The following is a 6,617-nucleotide window of genomic DNA, read 5'->3' as shown; positions in this document are numbered from 1 at the left end:
CCTGCTACTACTGCTTCCAAATATCCTTGTTGAGGAACAAAATGTTGAAAGTAAGAATTAAATGCTTCAAAGGTTCTAGTCATCTTCCCAAAATACAGGCATCACACTCCTTTCCATCTTAGTAGAATGGGCTCACAGAGGCTCTATAATTTGTATAGTTAAAAATTACCAAATAGCTTAGGGGTGCAGATTAGAAGTTCTAGGCATTGGTGTCTATGAAATCATCATAGACTAAAACACTTAATCTTTTGAGCCTAAATCCAAATTGCAAACTACCCAGGAAAAAAAATGAGATCATATATCTGCTACTCAGATCATGTTCTTATCTGCCAAAAATGCCTCTGAGAAGAATGATGTGTGTGCGTGCGCACATACACAATACACACACACGCACACACACACAAGCACACTCTCATTCCAGCAGCAAAATTACTTTGAAAACATTAATACGTATTAATAAAAATGTAAAGACAACAGCTGTTTGAATTTCAGATAAACTGTGGACCATTTTTTACCATTTAAGTCATTGAGAGTGCGGTGCACATAATTGAACAAAAACATGGTCCAAAAAAAAATGCAAGTCGGCTAAAAAAGGAAGTTAAAAATTTGAGTTTAAAAAAATTTATCATAAATTATTAGTTATCTTGCCTGGTTGCTGAGGGAGATGCTCTGGTTAATATGTGTTCCATATGTGAATCAGTAATTTTGACTATCATAAAATATACTTAGTACTCTAAAAGAACATCCCCTTTCTTTGATGAGGCAGTTAAAGGTTTTTCAAAATATTTCTGGGCCTTATAGTCACCATGGTTAGCAAGAAATATCACTTAACTACAATTGTATGCAAGTGCCAGCTAACAGAACTCTGATGAATACCAGAAAGTTTACTGTAGATGAAATTCAGGGTTACCCAGAGAGACATTTACCTTGCAGTGTAGCCCTTCCAAGTTTTATTAATGTTAAGACTTGGACTGCTCTAAGTGCCCATCTAAATATTATACAACCCAGAGGAGAAGCACTTAAAGCCGCGGGAGAGGGTGCAGGAGTGGGGTTGGACCCAGGGCTGAGGCAGGCACCCCCCTCCTTCCTGCCTCAGTGGGTCATGCCCAGGGCAGCAGCAGGAGGGGAGTGACTGGACGGTGCCCGCACAGGAGACAATGCCTTTTCCAGTTACAGCGCAGGGATCACAACAAACACAGCCGCCACAGAAGCGCTGTGGCATTACCTCTCCCATCAGTTTAGCAGCCCCCAAGGAGACTGACTTACACAGGAAAGAACTGAGACTCTGAAGCCTTTTGGGGTTTTTGAAGAGGAAGAGGGACTGCAGCACAGAATTTTAATTTGGGGAAAATTAAATAACCTGGTAAAAGAGTGGATACAAGAAATCAGTGAAAGCAAGAATCTTCCACAGTCTGTAATTGAAAATGTTGGGGGGAAAATTTTTACATTTGGATCTTATGGATTAAGAGTACATACAAGGGCTTCCCTGGTGGCGCAGTGGTTGAGAGTCCGCCTGCTGATGCAGGGGACGCGGGTTCGTGCCCTGGTCCGGGAGGATCCCCCGTGCCACGGAGCGGCTGGGCCCATGAGCCGTGGCCGCTGGGCCTGCGCGTCCGGAGCCTGTGCTCCGCAGTGGGAGAGGCCACAGCAGTAAGAGGCCCGCGTACCGCAAAAAAAAAAAAAAAAAAAAGAGTACATACAAAAGGTGCCGATATTGATGAGTTGTGTGTTGCACCAAGACATGTTGATTGAAGTGACTTTTTCACCTCACTCTATGACAAGTTGAAATTACAGGAAGAAGTAAAAGATTTAAGAGCTGCTGAGGAGGCTTTTGTACCAGTTATCAAACTGTGCTTTGCTGGGATAGAGATTGATATTTTGTTTGCAAGATTAGCACTACAGACTACCCCAGAAGACTTGGACTTAAGAGATGACAGTCTGCTTAAAAATCTAGATATAAGATGCATAAGAAGTCTTAATGGTTGCAGGGTAACTGATGAAATTTTACATCTAGTACCAAACATAGACAATTTCAGGTTAACCCTGAGAGCTATCAAACTGTGGGCCAAACACCACAACATCTATTCCAATATATTCGTTTCCTCGGTGTTTCCTGGGCTATGCTAGTAGCAAGAACTTGCCAGCTTTAACCAAATGCAATAGTGTCAACTCCTGTACATAAGTTTTTCTTGATATTTTCTAAACGGTGTGCATTTAGATCATATTAAATCAAAATTGATTGTAGACACTGAAAAAATACATACATACATACAGCCCAGAGAAACACTGCTCTAATTCTCTGTGGCATGTGGCCCTAGGCTTCTGCTTTACACTTGTGCATGCTACTATAAAAGGCAGCAACTGGAAACACATTCCCTCACAGCCAAAATCCTTCCCGTCAAGTAATTACTGGAGACCCATTTCAGAGGCAAAGGCATGACAGTTAATGGGTGTTAAAAAAGAAATCAAATGGGATGGAAACAAATGCACAATGTGAATGAACATACTCCTCAGATGTCAGACTTTGAATAGGCACAAGCAGACAAAACTTTGGGTCCCAGCAATTGAGCATGTCCCTTTCCTTCTCTGGGAGGCCACATACTGTCACCTCTGTGCTCAGGCTCTTAGGATGACTTCCTTGTTAATGATAAGTGATCGCCCAAGTTAATGATGAGTGGTAAGTGCAGCCAACTCTATGGTCTGAGACACCACAAAATGCACACCTAACCCACTGAGGAGAGGACATCGCTTATACCAGGTCAGCCTGATAAAACTCCATATCCAGTTCTCAAAGCCGCTCTGGGTTTGATAAATCCATGTTACTAGGATATAAAGAACATCCATGAGAGCAAGGACTTTATTTTACTCACTGCCATATCCATCTCCAAGAACAGTGCTTTGCATGTAGTAGGCACTTGAAAAATATTTATTGGATGGGTGAATGGCTAGTCTGTTCTACTGGAAACACCTGTACAGTGGTAAGAAGTTTGAGCCTATGTAGAAATGAAACGCCTCTAATATCCAGTTAGCTTCCATAAAGCTCAGATTAATGTCAATGCTTCCGAGGCAGCAGTTCTAAAAACTCCATGCTGGTTGTATACTACTTTGGATTTTTTTTGTTCCAAGGAAATAGTTCTGATGAAGTCGTGGACACTAGGATTTGCTCTGGGGACTAAAGGAACAGGCAAGTCTTAATACAAATGTACCAACCACAACAGCAGAATTCCAGAATGATAATATCAATAAACAGAAGAGGACTTTGGCAGGTTACCCTCCTGATGGCCCTCAGATTATATACAACACTGTCCCTGCTGGTCCAATTTCTCTGAACAAATGGTTTTTGCTTTTTCTCTATATCTTGCCTCACGGAGGTTCCTTTCCCTTCTGTCTGTTGTACAAATCTTGATTAGATCTCATTTGAGCTGTCACAATATCATCACAACTGCTCTCCTTACATCTAATCTCTCCTCCCTCTAGTTCATCTCTTATGTTTCCTCCTTTTAAAAACTCTCAGTTCATATTCCCAATATAATGAGATCCAAATACCTCAGCAGGACCCAGAAAGTCCTTCATGAACATGCCTGATCTCCTGACATTTCTTTCTACCCCAGATCCACCACGTTCTCGTGCCCGAATATATACACATACTGCTGTAGCTCTACTGTACCGCCCTCTAGTCCCCATGCCCTTTCCAGCTTCCCTGTCATTACTCATGGAATTTCCTGGGCCTATAATGCTTCCACATCTTGTCTACCTAGGGCATTCAGAGTTCAAATATTACATCTTTCCTGGATACCCCACTATCTACCATGCCCCCACCAGCACCCACCCTGTCTCCACAGCCTGACACAGAAACCCTCAGAGGCCACCTGACAAAATTGATCCTCCATCTGTGATCTCAGAGCATTTTTGACACCTCTAATGTGGTAGATTTTCTCCAAAAATGGTCACCAATAACCTCCCCCATCCCTTTATGTACATGCCACTCCTCCAGTGTATTTTGCACTCCCTGAATTTTGGCTGGCCTTGTGACTTGACTAGAATCCAGTAGAAGTAACCCTGTGCCAGCTCTGGGACTAAGCCTTAAAAGAAGCCAGACACCAGATAAAGAAGCGTGGACGAGTTTACCATTTGACACAAGACCATGTGGAAGAGAACTAAGGAGCCCCCAAGCCATTCCAGCCACCCCAGCTGAGACAGCAGACATGAGTGAAGCCATCTTGGGCATTCCAAGTTCCTAGTTCAATGCAGCCAAATGGGTGACCCCATTCAACACCATATGGCACAGACCCACCAGCTGATAACTGATAATTGTTGTTTCAAGGCAGTAAGCTACGGAGTGGGTTATTTCCCAGCAAGGTAACTGAAACATTTCCTATGGTATATTATAGTTACATGTTTACATGTCTAATTCTCTGCAGCGGGCTAGATTTTCCAAAGGTGATTGCAGCAACATCTCCCATACTCTTCTGCTGTATCCTTGCCATTCTGCCTTCAAGAGGTAAAGTCCAATTTCTCTCCCCTTGAATTTGGGGTGTCCATAGTGACTTACTTGTAGCCACAGAATGTGGAAGAAGTAACAGTGCATGACTTCCAAGGATAGTTCAAAAGAGCTCTTTCAACGTCTACCCTGGTCTCTTGGAAAGCTCTCTCTTTGGATGCCCCTCTTAGGTGTTCCTTTCTGGGGGCAGCTTCCATGCTAGAGAAACTAAAGCCACATGGAGAGGCCATGTGTAGATGCTCCAATCGACAGCTCCGGCTGAGCCTACACTTTTGAGTTATCCCAACCCAGACACCACATATGGGAGTAAGGAAACCTCTGGATGATTCCAGCCTCAGCCACTCAAGTCTCTTCCAGCCACTGGAATGTTCCCAGCCGAGTTCCCAGATATCGTGGGGCATAGAGAAGCCTACTCCACCATGCCCCGTCTGATTTTCTGAGCCACAGAATCTGTGAGCAAAATAAAACGGTTGTTGTTTTATGTCACTCAGTCTAGGGCAGTTTGTTTCCTAAAAACAGGCAACTGGAGCACCTCCCAATCAGACTCTGGGCTCCTGGAAAGTGGGGAAACATTCAGTCATCACTGTATCCTAGTTTACAGTATGATACCTAGAGGCACAAAAGAGGCTCTCACCAAATATTTATTGAGTGCAATTGAAAGGCTGGAATGTCTGCTATCTTATTTTTTAATGTTCAGCTTTATGAAATTTTGGAAATCTACACATTTGGACCAAAAATAACCTAGAAAACATATCTATGCATTAGGTTTATCATCCTATGTTTTGAGGATTCTTACAGAAATGGCTCTTTATTTTTCCTTTCTTCATGGTATGAAATCCTATGGGAGGAGTTGGACCTGGTATTGCGAAGCAAACTAAAATAGCACAAAATAGAGGAAAGTATTCAGTAAAAAGGAAAATCAATCCAATTCAGCTAAGTGCAAGTCATTTGTTCCCTTTTCCAATCAAAGTGTCTATCCTGTGTTCCTCTGTTCCATTTTACACAAGGGAAAAAATTTCTAAATGCCCTGTGTGCCCATGATTTTCCTCTCCTACCAAATCAAAAGTCAATACCCAAATGCTACTCAACATAACTCTGTAATTTCTTTGGCTCAATAAGATGTCTGTAACATTGAAAAGTTCTTTTAAAAAGTCTATCTTAGAGACCCAACAAGCGGTGATGTGTTTCCCTGGTAGCACACTAATTTCTTCATTTTCTTGTTTTGTCAAGGAAAGAGATGCTCAGAGTAAGTGAATTTTCCAGATAGCCTCCCCCAACTCAGAAGACCTTACTTAGAAAGTCTACGAACTCTCCCACCACAGGGAACTGGTCACCCCTGCAGTACCTTGGGCTGAATGAATAAGGCCTGGCCAATCCTTGTGTGTCAGTAAATGCTGGGCTATAGCAGTTTCCAATCCTAAACTGCATAAAGGCTGAGGGTTGTGCACGCAAACCCATCAGTGACTAAGATTCCTCCACAGAAAGTGGCAGGTACGAAGCAGAATCCACATTTAATAACCTTACTCTTGAGTTTTAACACTATTTATTTACAGACACTAGAATGGTGGAGGACTGGTCTCACCGCCCAAGGCTTCAGGCTCCTTTTAACCCTTGGCAGCCCAACAACGGAAGGGTCAAAGCTTTCTAGCCACACTGATCCAGATCCTGTCAAAGGTACTATATCTGAGTCCCCTGAGATGAGCAAAAAAGATTTATTCCCCCCTGTACAGACCTGATGTTTCTACTTTCACCATGATTCACTCAGTCACGGTTCTTACTGACACCATTAAATGCTTAGTTTCCAACTTGATTTGACTTGATTAATTTATTCACTCACATATTCATCCGTGCAAGATTTATTCAACACTCACTATGTGCCAGGCCCAGATTAGACGCTGAAAATAGATGAACAAGACCCGCTCTCTCATCTTAGGAAACTCACCAGCTAGTAAGGATGGGAGACAAGTAAACAAATGATTGGAATGTTCCACAACAAACTACAGGCTGGGGGCTATATCCGACCAGCTGCCAATTTTTGTATGTAACATTGTATAGGAACCCAGACACATTCATTTGCTTATATATCAACTATGGTGGCTTTCAAACTGCAATAGCA

The 6,617-nt window shown here is 42.6% G+C and overlaps 1 pseudogene; it reads left to right on the top strand.

Moving 5' to 3' along the window:
- The first annotated feature begins 1,157 nt into the window (after positions 1-1,157).
- LOC101276430 (poly(A) polymerase alpha-like) lies at positions 1,158-2,252 on the top strand (annotated as a pseudogene).
- Positions 2,253-6,617: the final 4,365 nt, after the last annotated feature.

This window comes from Orcinus orca, chromosome 12 (assembly GCF_937001465.1).
Source record: "Orcinus orca chromosome 12, mOrcOrc1.1, whole genome shotgun sequence".
In the NCBI taxonomy this organism is placed as follows: Eukaryota; Metazoa; Chordata; class Mammalia; order Artiodactyla; family Delphinidae; genus Orcinus; species Orcinus orca.
Note: the sequence above shows the minus strand (reverse complement) of the source record. Positions and strands in the feature narration are given on the sequence as shown.